Source organism: Zeus faber, assembly GCF_960531495.2.
Source record: "Zeus faber genome assembly, chromosome: 15".
Classification (NCBI taxonomy): Eukaryota; Metazoa; Chordata; class Actinopteri; order Zeiformes; family Zeidae; genus Zeus; species Zeus faber.
The window spans coordinates 9229908-9244543 of record NC_137194.1 but is presented as its reverse complement, the minus strand read 5'-3'; positions in this window follow the sequence as shown (position 1 = coordinate 9244543).

Sequence of the window (14636 nt, the reverse complement as noted above, 5' to 3'; positions counted from 1 at the left end):
TGCTCGACGCGATCGACTCTTCACAAAGCTATTTAGGGTCATAACTGGGGAGGCGCCAATATTGGCATCAGATATTGCTCCAAAAGCAGGTTACAATACTGTATATAGAGGACATCCCTAATACAAACATCTGATCCTGTTTTAAAACATGGTGTCTATGACATTATTATCTACTTCTCTGACACAAGGAAGAACATTCAAACAGAAGAAAAAGATTATCTTTCCATTACTGCACCCTAAACATCCTTAGCATCAAAAAAAAAAAAAAAAAGCTTGTCCCAAAAAATAAATAGAATAAAAAGTAAAGTTAAAACAAAAATAACAGTTGTCAAATATACACAAATATATCATTAAATGTACAAAATGTACAGAATATAAAAGGTGCGGCAAAAAGTTGTTAAAAAGTTGTTAAAAAGTCATTAAAAGTCGGTGGAGGTGTATGAATCTCAGTTTTCAGTGAAGAAGTGGTCGTGGCGCATTCTTAGTTGTGACAGTAATTGAGGGAACATGGTGACTAGTGTGATGACTATAAGGAACAAGTGACAACAAGCACCCATGTCGAGCAGAAAGATGGCTGTCACCACAGACAGCCGGAGCAGCAGGACAGCTTCTGCGTGTCACACATTCCAAGAGGAAAACAAGACGAGATGCCCTTTAAGACGTCGCTCAGAGCAAAAACACACTGATAAACAATGTAATGATTTAGTAAATACATAGCAATAATTCATTATTATGATGTATACCCTATACCCCATACCAATAACTTATCTTAGAATCACATTGTTTATTCTATATCCTCATACATTTGACTTTTTCTGTTTTCTTATTTTTCGGCTGTACTGTATGTACATATTGGCAGTTCGGATTTTACTTTACCCTTAATTCTATTTTGTAGTTATATTATTTTTATTTTACTTTTTTTATTTGAATTTGAATGATTCAAAAAAACATCACTTATCCTACATCACGATAATCGCAATATTCCTAATTGTATATCGTTTATATAAAATGAGGCAAAAAATTGTGGGAAAAAATAAAACGCTGAAACCACGCCCAATCACATTAACCGTGAAATAATATCTAATCGTTTACATTGGAGTAACTTCCATGTTTAAATGTTGTGCTGAACTCCTCCTCGTCCTGTGTGTGTAGCAGTTCAACCTCAAAGCGCCGCCGTCTGGCTGCGGGACTCCCCGCTCTCCGGTGCCCCCTGCTGGCCCCTCCGCAGGCCAGGTCGGGTTGTTGATTGTGTTTATTCACAAAACCGAGTTTTATCCCAAACTCAGAACCGTGAGCTTGGCTTATTTCCTCATCCCGCCTGGTGTTTATACCGTGTTCGGGGAGGGGACATGCCGAGTGCGACCGCTCTACGTCACGGGGGTACGATAAAGCCCCGCCCAAAAAATCCGCACCACGAAAATGGTGAGAAACAGTTTAACGCTCTAACTCCACAATTCAGCACGACATGGCTCAGTCATCTCACATGTTTTCAACAACTCGTTTCTGTCATGTATAACACATAACTGAATTCACTTTACAGGGATTTTAAGCTTTTCTTAATGCTTATTTGGTCGGGGAAAAAAAACCCCTCTCAAATCTCATTAAAAAAAATATATATAATAATAATAGTAATAATAATCACATTTGGCTTCAGAGTTTTTTTGCTTCCCAAGCTGCCAAAGCCAACGTTCAGTGGAATGTCAACCAGCAGAGCTCCATAAAATTCAAAATCCATCCAGTAAATAAATTGACATCTAGACACAGAGACGTGTGTTTCTGTTGGGGAGAGTGGTGTCTGCGAATTTGGGGTGATTGTTGGAGAGCGGCGGGAGGGGGGAGGAGAGCTCCTTAGCATATGAATCAAATTCCGGCACAGCCCCCCCACCCCAAAAAAAACCCAGACAGACATTCCGCACGGGGCTTGTTGTGTGGAAGAGTAAAAGCATTGAGCTGTTGTGTGTAGAGGTCAAAATTAATCCTCTCATGGCGAGCTCTAATAAGTGCCACCGGGGATTTTGGGAGAGAGAGGGAGAGAGAGGAAGAGAGGGAGAGAGAGAGAGAGAGAGAGGGAGAGAGAGAGCCCGGGCAGAGGATCATTTAGACAAAACAAACTAAACCAAAAGCGACATCACCATAACATACGTAAAATAATGAGTTTGGGAACAACTTGCTGTCATGTGTAAACGCTGCGTATGCTCGACCCGACACTAAACTGACAATTAGGCAGTTCTGAGTTAATGAAATCTCACCAAAATTTCAATAAAATCACATCCTGTGCGCCTTGATTTTAGTCTAGCTTTTAACAACCCTAACGTTCCATAACTTCAACGCCTCCGTGACATGGACCGGAATGGGTGGAGAGGTTGCTGAAGACAGATGTCGCTGAATGGATTGACTTCTTTTAAAGTGGAAATCAATGACCCTCCATCCATGTCTTTATGTGTTGTGTGGATCAACCCACAAGTCCCAGAATTCAACGCGAAACTGCGAAGTTTTCTTTCGAACATCCGCTTTTACCGTCGTCTTCACTCCAAAACTGCCGCTTTGGCGGAGAGGCGGAGGACCCCGCCGCCAACAATGGAGGAGCCCATGCGTGACGTAATTAAATTGAATGGCTATTTCTTACGGAGTAGGGCAGTGGCTCAAGAGGGAGAGCGGGTCGTCTAGTAATCGGACGATTGCCAGTTCAATGCCGGTTTGATCCCCGGCTCCTCCTGGTGGCGCGCTGGTGTGTCCTTGAGCAAGACACTTAACCCCCTAACTGCTCTGCAGGCACCGCTGTATGGCGCCCGCTGCTCCTAGTTACGTCGGTTACTAGGATGTAAAATGCATTCCGTTGCCTCAGTGTTTGTACTTAAAGCAACAATAAAAATGTATTCTGATTTTGCAACACCTCAGAAAAATGTGTTAACCACGCAGTCAAATTTGAAAAAAATCGCCAAGTATCTAGAATTTGGTTTCAAAATTGTGCGGCCTTCCTCGCCCTCCCGACAACACACCGCCGGCGTCGCTGCGCCCGAGGTGAAAACGAGGGCGCCGGAACCTCTCAGCCCAGCAGAGAGAGTCACTTTGACATGCGGGCGCTGGGGCATCGAGGGCCACTGAGTCGCAGGTAACCATGACAGGACATCACGTGAGGGGTGAGCGGGAGCCGAACTCGTACAGTACGTGGCTACAAACACGCCAGCCACACGGGAGCCAACATCGCAGGGTTACTGAAGGAGGCCGTGACTGAATGGAGATCGGGTAGCGAAAGACCCCGCCACTGTCACTGTGACAATGCCTCCGATGTGAATGCCGCCGCAGACGCGGCCCACACACGATGTTGTGCGCGCAGCCGGCCTCGCCTCGCAGGAAGCACTGGGGCTGCCAACAGTGCTGCGGCTACTCGGCGGGATGGGACGCGTTACAGCCGTTATCAGACGCGGCACCGCAGCCAGCCGCCGGCTAAAACACAAAACAAACTGGACCTGCTCCAGTCCCGAAAACACAGGCTGGTCACAGACGCTCGCACAGGAACAGCTCTTGTGATACGGTAGAACGATATTTTAGAACAACAGCCGGCCATCTATGCAGCGCTCCTTTCAACTGAGGTCGGAAAGAGTGCAAAGGATGTCTCCACGCTGAGCGAGGCTGACGTAAACATGTGCCGGGGAAGTGCTCAAAGGAGCGGAAGCCAGTGGGGGATGCGGCCTTGGTAAGCGGAGAGCATGCCCACTCCGTCTATCATTGCAGCACTTCGTAGTGCTGCTATAGCGCGCTATCTGGGAAAGAGATATGGCAACAAGAGATAGGGCGCCACTGTGCATGGCTTCAGCTATTCCTCCCGGATTTAAGGATCGACCCCTTTCTCTCTGAGGCCAATGAGACATACTCCAAATTGACTGATGCTCGGGTGGTTGCCATAAAGAAGTAACAGAATTTAAGTAAATCAATTAGGCTATTTGTTTTCATTCCACACATTAACGGTTATAAGAGTATAAACCTGAGTAAATAAATGCAAATGAAAGATATTGATGAAATGGTCTTCAATATCTTTCATTTGCATTTATTCACTCAGGTGTTAGTTTTAATAGTTGGACTTCACGCACTAAAATAGAAATGTGCAACGGGATTCATTGGGCTCCGGTTTTGTGTTGTGGAAATTCATGTAAATTCACTGTAAAACGAACGCTCGTTTGACGCTTTGATGTATTTCGGCAGCAAGGTTGAGGCAGAAACCCCGGTGGAGGCGGCTAACGCGTCGGAGGAGGTTGATCACCCACCTCACTACGAGGAGGCCCTGCCCCCGCCCAGCCACACACGACGACATCAAGGAGGCTCGTGTGCGTCGGCTGACTCGCATGGAGCCACGTCTGCCTCTGCCGAAGACAATACCGCACCAAAGTCTGCGCAACGGCGCCACTGCAGCCGAGATCACGGCGTTCAGAGAGGAAACTCCTCGTCACTCCCAGAAAATCCCCTGGGTTGGCGGAAGGAACAGGAACATGAGTACCCTCGGCTGTCCAGGGAAGCAAAAGCGTCTCCTGTGAATTCCTGGCACAAGCGTCTCTGCGTAGAGGGTTTTCTCCGCCGCAGGAGACATGGTAGCCGCACGGAGAAGTGTCCTGGAAGCCGGGCATGTTGACCAGCTCGTTCCTTCCTCCACGAGGAAACCTGACCATTAAATAATACGCACGGACATTCATACAAACTGGAATAACATGTGCAATCCAAGTCAGGATCCGAATCCTGCAAACGCCTTCATTTCATTCATATAGGACAATGTAGTTCCTTTGTTCAAATTACACAAAAACTACTCATGTTATGGTGTTATGTGATGTGATGTGATGTGGTGTTGTGTTGTGTTGTGTTGTGTTGTGTTGTGTTGTGTTGTGGTATGTTATATTATGTTATGTTGTGTGATGTGATGTATGTTGTGTTGTGTTGTGTTGTGTTGTGGTATGTTATATTATGTTATGTTGTGTGATGTGATGTGATGTATGTTGTGTTGTGTTGTGTTGTGTTGTGTTGTGGTATGTTATATTATGTTATGTTGTGTGATGTGATGTATGTTGTGTTGTGTTGTGTTGTGGTATGTTATATTATGTTATGTTGTGTGATGTGATGTGATGTATGTTCTGTTGTGGTGTGGTGTGTTGTGTTGTGTTGTGTTGTGTGATGTGATGTGATGTATGTTCTGTTGTGGTGTGGTGTGTTGTGTTGTGTTGTGTTGTGTGATGTGATGCGATGTTATGTATGTTGTGTTGTGTTGTGTTGTGTTCTCTGATGTGATGTGATGTGATGTATGTTCTGTTGTGGTGTGTTGTGTTGTGTTGTGTTGTGTTATGTTATGTTATGTTATGCAGATCCCACGGTTCTGATTGTTGCATAAAAAATAATAAAAAAAATCACTCAGCTTTTATACATATGGGGGTGTGTTCTTTATACTCTGACAGTTTTCCTAAAATTAGATTGAATTAAATGGCAATACATCGCCTCGCTGACAGTATCGCGATGCAGCACAATATATCGTAACCCCTGTATCGTTACATAGCCCTGAAAAAATGATGAGAAACAGTTCAAAGATCTAACTCCACAATTCAGTGCGACATGGTTCAGTCTTCCCACATGTCTTCCCGCAATTACTTTCTAACATGTACGGTAAAATTTGTTTAGAAACAAATCTCAGAATTGACTTTTTTGAGGATTTTTTCTTATATTTTCTTATTTAAGTCTTATGGCGCTTATCGAGTAAGATACCAATCACCGATCAATGCCTCCCAGTGATCAGTGAAATACACGCGTGTGCGCAGTGGGGTTTGCACGCCCATAGAACAAAATGTAATGTGGCAAATGCGGCCTCCCCGTTCCAGAAGTGCAGGATTTATTATTAAAGTAAAGTATTTACACAAAAACATTCCGTTTTTACTAAATGAAGTCCCATAGCAACGGAAAGCAACGGGGAGACGTGTGTGTCCCGACAGTGTGGACGCACAGGGGTTTTTTGGAAGAGTATGGAGTAAGGACTTGGACTGTTCTTTAACTCAGCTGTGTTTAAAAATGTGGTTTCATACATGTAATATATATCTCATACATATTTTAATGAATGGGTGTCGAGGTAGCGGATCGTCAAGGCAGGATACTGTATATTCATTAGGAACTCCTCATGAACCTCGCACCTTGGCGCACCTGTGATGTGCTGCTCCGTTTGCCCCGAGTGGGAAAATGCCTTTTCTTATGTGCCTTTTCCTTTCTTTTTTTAAGCACCTGCCCCTCAAAGTCTCTGTACGGGACTGTAGAGGGGAAGTGAGACCCGATCACCAGTGGTTACTCGAAAGCTCTGGGCAGAGGGAGAGACCCTCCGCCCCCTCTGCCTCTCTGTCTCTCCGCTCCAGTTTCAGAACACAGTAAACTGCTGCCACACTGTTTCAAATCTCAGATTCTTCCTTGGGGGAAAAAACAAACAACAAAACAAAAACGTCTGTCATCATTGTTTATTGCGATCAGTGGAGTCGATCGCCGACAGACAATTTAATGGTGAATCGGCCCAAGCCTAATTACCACTTTAACTCCCCACCAACACTGATCCACTCAGTATTTCTTTTTTTATGATCTATGTGTCTTTTGTCGTCTTGATGTCTTTGTGCGCGTGTACATGTACAATGTTTTCATCTGCACGTTTTATACTGAAGGCAGAATTTCCCTCTGGGGATAATAAGCAACATCAATCAACAGGTTTGCCCACACGTTGGGAACAACACCACACAATGTTTGGGGCTGAAGAAGAAAAAGAAGCAGATCTGGATTCCAGCCCGGGGTTTGCGTGCCGTGGCGAATGCTTCATCAGATGTGAAGCTGTTACATTTCAGCTCCATCCTCCCTCCCTCCCTCCAAGCGAGAAAGCACACATGGCCACCATGCATGTGTCGACCCATCCACAAAGCTGGCACGGAGCAAAGGAATTACGCTGACATGCACAGGGCACTCAGAATGAGGTTCCTTAATCAGTCTAAATGGAGTGACGAAGTAGTTACTTACTTACTTTCTGTGAATCACGTATTTTAAGTGACGGCTCTGCTGGAAATGCCCCTCGAGATTTCAGTTTTTTCGCCCCTATGACCAGTCTTACCTGATTGGGCGGTTTTCCGCTCATTTGGGCTACTTTTCATCCCATCGGGGCCGAAAAAATAGCACTGGGCGGGTACATACAATTTGGGCTGGTTTGTGAAATGACTGGCGGGTGTGTTGTTTTTTTTTCTTTTACAAGAGCGAGCGATCGTGTCCCGGTGCCTCGTTCCTCTATATAAAACGGATAAAAGCCGTATTTTTATTGTTTCCTTCCTTTGTTTCCTTATTGAACGAAACAAAGGAAGCACCGTGAGTGTCGGGGACATTTCGCTCGGTCACTCTCCCAGAAAATCCGCGACCTACATGCCTGTTCTCGCTTAAAAAAATAATTTGCGGCTGATTAAGAGGGCAGCATGGACCCAAGGGGCGAAGGGTCAGGTGCCCTGGCACCCTCAGCCCCCCACCTCTGCATGGGACCTTTACAAACTCACATTTTTGGCCCGTTTTTCTACTTTATTAATTTTTACAAAATTCAATTTGATATTGAATTTTCCAATATTCTCACCACGGATAGTCAAAGTTTGCCCCACAACTGGTAACAATGTACATTTTTTCATTAACCTGAAAAACGTCATCAAGCCATTTGACATTAAGCCTTTTGAGTACGTCCCCGCTCCTTCACTTGATTGATCGGGTCAGGCTTCCTGCCCCCGTCCTCCATGTTGAACACACTACGCTTCCACTGGTGAGTCAGCTGTTTCTGGGTCAAATGCACGGGGCACACATGTCTGGCCTTTCGGGGCGTTTGCATGTTGAGGTGTCTACGTGCCACAGTTATTTGGAACACGATCTCATAAGTCAGTCAGAATATAGCTACGCTCTTCATTTGGGTCGGATGTCACCAACCAGTGTTTCCCAACCTGTTTCCTGCTACGGCATTTTTTTTTTTTTTTTTTTTTTTTTAATTTATGAAATAATCCCACAGCACACCACTGTCTTGTGAGCCACTAAAAATGTCCCAAACATGTATAACCGTGCTTATTATTATGGCCATACTAATAGTGATGCAAGCGAACAAATCTTTGAAATGACTCGGGAGTCACTCCGACAAAAGAGTGAATCTTTAATTCACAAACTAAATAATTAACTGTTGTTCGTGCTACGGGAAGTCCTCCCTCGCTCACCGTGCTTTAAACCAAGTGAATCAAACGAATAAAAAAACAAAACAAACGGGAGAAGCAAACGACTTGTTTTACAGAGAGAAGAACCAAATCTCAAAAAAAAAAAAAAAAAAAAAGAGCCCAACCTTTCATCAGGAAGCGGAGTCGTGGCGTTCCGGCCGAGACGCGTTCTGCCGGGTCTGGTGCTCGTGCAGAACTGATGAATTGGATGAATTAGTGCAGCCCTGCAACTTTGATCTTGAAAGCGCTTGAAGGAACCCCGGCTCACGTAACGGTGGCAGTGTTTGAAATACTGCCTCAGACAGAATAAAATCGGAACCTGCAAACATACCGAGTGCGCTCCCAACCTGGCGTCCATCACACATGAACACCACCGTTAGTCTTTCGTCTGTTTGAACACAAACACAGGTTGTGAGTGAGCGCGCCCGGGGTGACCCCTCCAGAAGCCCCAGAACATGTTTACTCCGTAGTCTGGCAACCCGGGATGCGCTGTCACTGTCAACGGCGTGGACAGACTGTGGGTTTCTGCATTTCCCCCTTTTTTCAGAACAACGGGTCTGTCCTCACCCAAAACGAGGGGCGACCTTCTCACAGTGAGGCCACTGTTCCGAAAAAGCCAGAGTCCGTTCGAATTTGGTGAAGAGCATCTCCAGTGCCAGCCGACCGTGTTCCTCGCACGCTGGCGGGAACGCAGCCCATTGTCCATTGAGCGGGTGTGAACGTTCGGCGCGCTGGGTGAGGCCGGTGCAACACCCCGCCCCCCACCTCCACCTCCACCCCGTAGTTCCTCTGTGGTCGGCGGAGGTCGCGGGAGAGAATCAGCTTCGTCCCGTTCCGGACGCAAGGGGGCAAAGTTATTTGTGCCCCCCTGGCGAGGTGGCGAGTCCACCCGCCACCCGACAGTTGGCGGCTGTGGGGGTCGCCACCTTTGCCCCCGGGCTTTTTTGGAGGCTGGCGCGGCGTGTAATGCGAGCCGGAAAGGCGCACACCACCATGGGAACGGGGGTGAACAGGGATGGCGCTGTCAAGGCCAAAGAGCCTCGCTCCGGAACGTGAGATAATAATGTTTTTGTGAGAAAAACGAGGTGAAAAAAAGCTGTTGAGCTGCATCAGACACTGAAATTTCTTTGCTTTCTTCCATCCACTGTATCAATCCATCCATCCATCCATCCATCCATCTATCTATCTATCTATCTATCTATCTATCTATCTATCTATCTATCTATCTATCTATCTATCTATCTATCCATCCATCCATCCATCCATCCATCCATCCATCCATCCATCCATCCATCCATCCATCCATCCATCCATCCATCCATCCATCCATCCATCCATCCATCTATCTATCTATTTATCTATCTAAATTCTGGCGCCAAAAACTCTCAACACGGATCAATGCGACACTGACGACCCAACAGCCCATTCGGGTTCTCACTTTCAGTACAGAGAAGGTCCCTGCCCAAGTGGCTATTAGAGCTATTGTGGGATGCAGTGTAGGATTCCACGGTAACACGAGTTCAAACAGGTTAAATGTCGATATTGACGACACTTGTTTGGCCGACTAACATTTTCTGGGGTAAACGTATGCAAGCGTGCATTCCGTGGATTGTCTGCCTCAATTGTGCTTTTCAATGGTTAACCTGTGCGACTGCTTTCTTTAGACTATTATAAGTATTATCAGGTAAAGTTACACAACAATTAAACTTCTTTGGGAAAGTCAATAAATCCGGACACTTGTTTCTTTGTTTTTCCCTCACAAACATGAAAACATTATTTCCTGGATTAAGTTTGTCATTCTCAACTCTAAGCGGATTTGTTCTCTTAATTATGGTCAAACTTCCAAGCCGTTACTGTCTACTGTCTGTTTACCGTCTGTTTACATTATTAGGTTTATTGTTCTTTTGCTTTTGTCAATTTCTTTGGGCTTAAATTTAATGTTTATGAGGTTTATCACCAATTTCTTTCTCATCTCTAGGTTCATTTTCTGGTTCAATGGCAATATTATTGCCATTTTCTTTTTCATATGTCTATTCCATGTCTTCATTATTATTAGGGGTCCATCTCGCAGGCTATTGTTAGTGCTGGGATTTTAAAATTTCGTTTTTAAAAATTTGAAGTTTTTCTGTGAAAAAGTACACGACACGACAACAGTACACAGTACACACTCACGGTACAGTACATACGCACAGACATGGTTTCGTTAGAACCGGGTCATTTCAGACGTCTTGTCGTTCGAGTTTGATCACTATCATCGTACATTTGGAGCAGAAATAAGTGAAAAACGCTAGTCATTTTACTGGAAAGAAGAACGTTGCGGCGATTTGATTAGTTTCAGGAGAAGCCCTCTTGTGACATCATTATCCAAAGTCATATAAGTCCAAGAGCCGATGCTGCGCTTAAAGGAAACTCGGAAAACTGTGACTCGCACTGCACTTCACAAAACCCTGAAAAGTATAATTGGTCACAGAAGGCATCTTGGCACCGCAGGAAGTTCTATGAACCTTAGCAGGAACCGACCCTTCCTTTGTGTCCGCACTGCATGAGCCAGGAATGATCGCGACTGTTAAAGCACCGTTCTTCAGGGGCATTTAAACTGAACAGCACAAGAGGAACATTCGGTGACTTGAGTGCACGGCGGGTGTTTGGTCGAACGCGCGAGGACGAGAAATGCTCATGTGAAAGCGCATGAGAAATGAAATGTCTTTATTTATACACGATTGATTTCAAAGGCATTAAATGTACATCAAAACAAAAAACAAAAAAAAACCAACCTCGCATTGGACGCGGCGGAGAGAGGGAGGTTTTCTTCGGTGCAACCCAACCAAGTCCCATCGTCGTGGGCAGTGAAAAGCCCCGGAGCGGGAGGAGAAGCAGTTCACCGTTACAGCACCGCGCAGACCTCGTATCACGGTCCAGAAACGGTATGATCATGGCATTACGGAAACCTCGTAAAAAATGTTACGCGACTAAACTGGACTCTGTGTATTGCTGCCTGCAGCTATGTTCATTATTATTATTGCCTATCTCTTATGTGAGCTGCTGTGACACTGCAATTTCCCTCTGGGGATGATTAAAACTATCGCAGACACACAGACACAGACACACACAGACACACACACACACACACACACACACACACACACAGACACAGACACAGACACACACACACACAGACACACACAGACACACACACACACACACACACACACACACACACACACACACACACACACACACACACACACACACAATTTGGCTCCAATTAGCCGAATCGTCATGAGTGGCTAATTGGAGGTCGACACGTCATTATCAAGACACAACAGGACACATTCCCTTCTCTCTGGGGAATGAATAACTCAATATCAATAATTTGACGATGTTTTGGGGATGACTTACTGGTGCTTTTTGGTGGATTTTAAGTGGAATTGTAAACATTTTCAAGGCACAGTCGTTGAGAAACACGGGATGAGAGCATCTACAGTAGAACAGTCTGTGAAGCTCAGAAAGTTGAATTACTTCACTGTAAACACAACATTTAATGTCACAATATTACAATATACCAGTCTTGTATCACAATATCGACATCAGAACACTACATCGCCCAGCCCTAGTGCCTAGTATTTCCGAAAACAACTTTATATTCCCAGACTCCCTGCTTGTCAGGCCTTGAGAGAGTGACTGGCGTTCCATGCCAGCACATTATCCTCTATCTCCTGGCAGATATACTCCAGGGCTGGCAGGGGAGCGGGGAGTTGTGTATTTGCCATCTAGATAGATAGATAGCCTCGACCCCGCTGCTAAATTGGATTAATGGAGCTTTTCTGTATTTATACGATATCCCTTCACCTGAGGCCGTGGCACACGCAGCGGCTGCAACTTGATTCTGCTGTTCTGCTGATTGTGTCTGACTGGCAACCGGGGCTTTGCTCTTCACTACACGACGTTGATTAAGTGGTGGAGGGAATCCGCTACGCGCACGCACGCACGCACGCACGCACGCACACACGCCCGTGCACGCACGCACGCACGCACACACACACACACACACAGCCAGTAAAGCCCTTACTGGGCACTGGCTCTCCCAGATGGATAACAAAGGAGCTGCTCGGGGGAAGAGGCTCCAACACCGGCTAAAAATGTCCCTTCTGTGTCAGATTTTGCAGCAAACTCACTTAGTGTTTTATTATGATGCCCCTCAAATTATGGAAATTATGGACATTATGGAAATTATAGCTACCAGCAAGCTCAGTGAATTCCTTTAAGTGCCAGCTGAAAAAAACATACCTTTTTTTTACTTAGCTCTTAATGAACGTGGCTGGAGTCGTAAAAAAAAGGAGTTTAACTTTCAGAATGTTTTTTATTGTATTTTCTTATTGTATTTTCTTTTGTGTTGTGAACCTACGAACACGGTTATGTCTTGTTTGAAACGCTACCTGTCACAAACACTTCCTGGTTTAAGTCTCATCCATTCGATCCACATACGGAGCAGAAATTAGCGAAAAACCGACCAAATTTGATCTATATCACAGACACGGCCCTATGCATTTGACACCGAAATATGTCCAACCCCTAAGACTTTCTGTTCCCCAACCTCGCCAGAACCCACGAACACGGTTGGGGTGTCATTTAAACCGGTATGTCACAAAGATGTTGTGGTTCAAATTTCCTCCAAATGGAGATATTAGTGAAAAGCCGAAAAACTTTGACCCAAAATACTCAGCTGTGTCTTGCGTAACTACCATGCCACTATTCGTAAACAAGATGAACGTGATGAGATTTACAGTAAGATGCTTTATGACATCATACTATTTACTATAAATGTACAGATTCTGATTGAGAATAGACCTTGGACCTTGTCCAGTCTGCGCTCGTAGACTTGGAAACTCTGTACTTGTTCGACATTACACACTATCGATTTACGTATATATTTATGTACGTTCTTACCTGGTAGATGTCAGTAGATCTGTTAGATAGATATTTTATCTAGATTGATATATTAGTCCCCATTACTCATCGAGTACAATCCACTGGAATGTGGGACTGAGTGACGCGTTCAAGATACAGCAAGGCGTCGGAGAAATAGAAGCCGTGCAATGGTAGTTACTCAGAGAAATACCACAACGTTTTTCCTATTTCATGGAAATGTTACTTACTGAAAATGTAATGTAAAAAAAGTCAACAAATAACTTACGTAAATTCAACTTATCATAAACCTACGTGAATACGTCAAAATTGACGTATACGAGACACAACTTCACCTATCGTCACTGATACTCCGGATGTACTTCAATGCAACAAGTTAAGTTACAACAATGACAATATGTAGTTTAAAGTAAACATTTAAATTGTACATTATTAACAGAAAAAAAATAATGAAGTAGTAATTACAACTATTATTTAGAACTGACCTGTCTCATACACTTATGTCACATTACAACTTAAAATCAATGGTGGACTTATGGTTGAAATGGAAATGCTTACTGCATACGTAATGCCATGAAAGTTGGATTCGTGAAATTCCATGGACGTAACGACATTTTGTTTATATGTCCAGTATATTTCACTGAATTACACAAAAAAAACAAAAAATGGAACACGTGCCTCAAATGAATAAACTGGACCTTGTGTATTGCTGCCTGCAGCTATATTTATTGTTATTATTATTATTATTATTATTATTATCAGTAGTAGTAGTAGTAGTAGTAGTAGTAGTAGTATTATTATTATTATTATTATTATTATTCACACATAGAAACACTGTGTAATATCCATGGTATGGTAATGACCTCACTACTTCCTGTTATGAGTTTACAACCTCTTTCCAGGCCCGATGTTTCCTGCAGCTTTCCTGCAAAAATCTTCAATCAGGCAATTACAGGGTTTGGCCGGAGAGCAATCAACCCTCTGCGTTCAGGGGAAGGTGGAGAGTTTGAGTTAGGGTGGAGGCTAAATGTTCAACACCTGCCCACGCAGGCTGCTAATACCTGTGCCTGCCCCCTCGATACATGTGTGGATTTGGTTTGAGAAATAGATTTACTTTGTGTAAAGGGTCGATCCCTCACCTGGCCACCAGAGGGGGCTCTGCTTCTCACCAGCTTCTCGATTGCTGCAGCTTGACCGATCGTTCCGAGGTGATTGTTGTTATCTCTGCTTTACAGGCTTTGCCCTGTGTAAGGAATTTTGCTCAGACCAGGTCAATTGTTTTTGTGTTTTGCCTTTGATTTTCCTCCTCGGAGTCGTTCAAGTTCCTTCAGCAAAGACGCTTCTCATTTTGAAATCATTCCGTCTCCTGCGTCGCCTCTGCACTTGGGTTCCATTTCCTCAGGCTCATTATTTCCCTAAAGCAATGGTCGATTTTCAGATCACAGAGTCAAAACGATGACATTTTGAGGGTCTCGACTC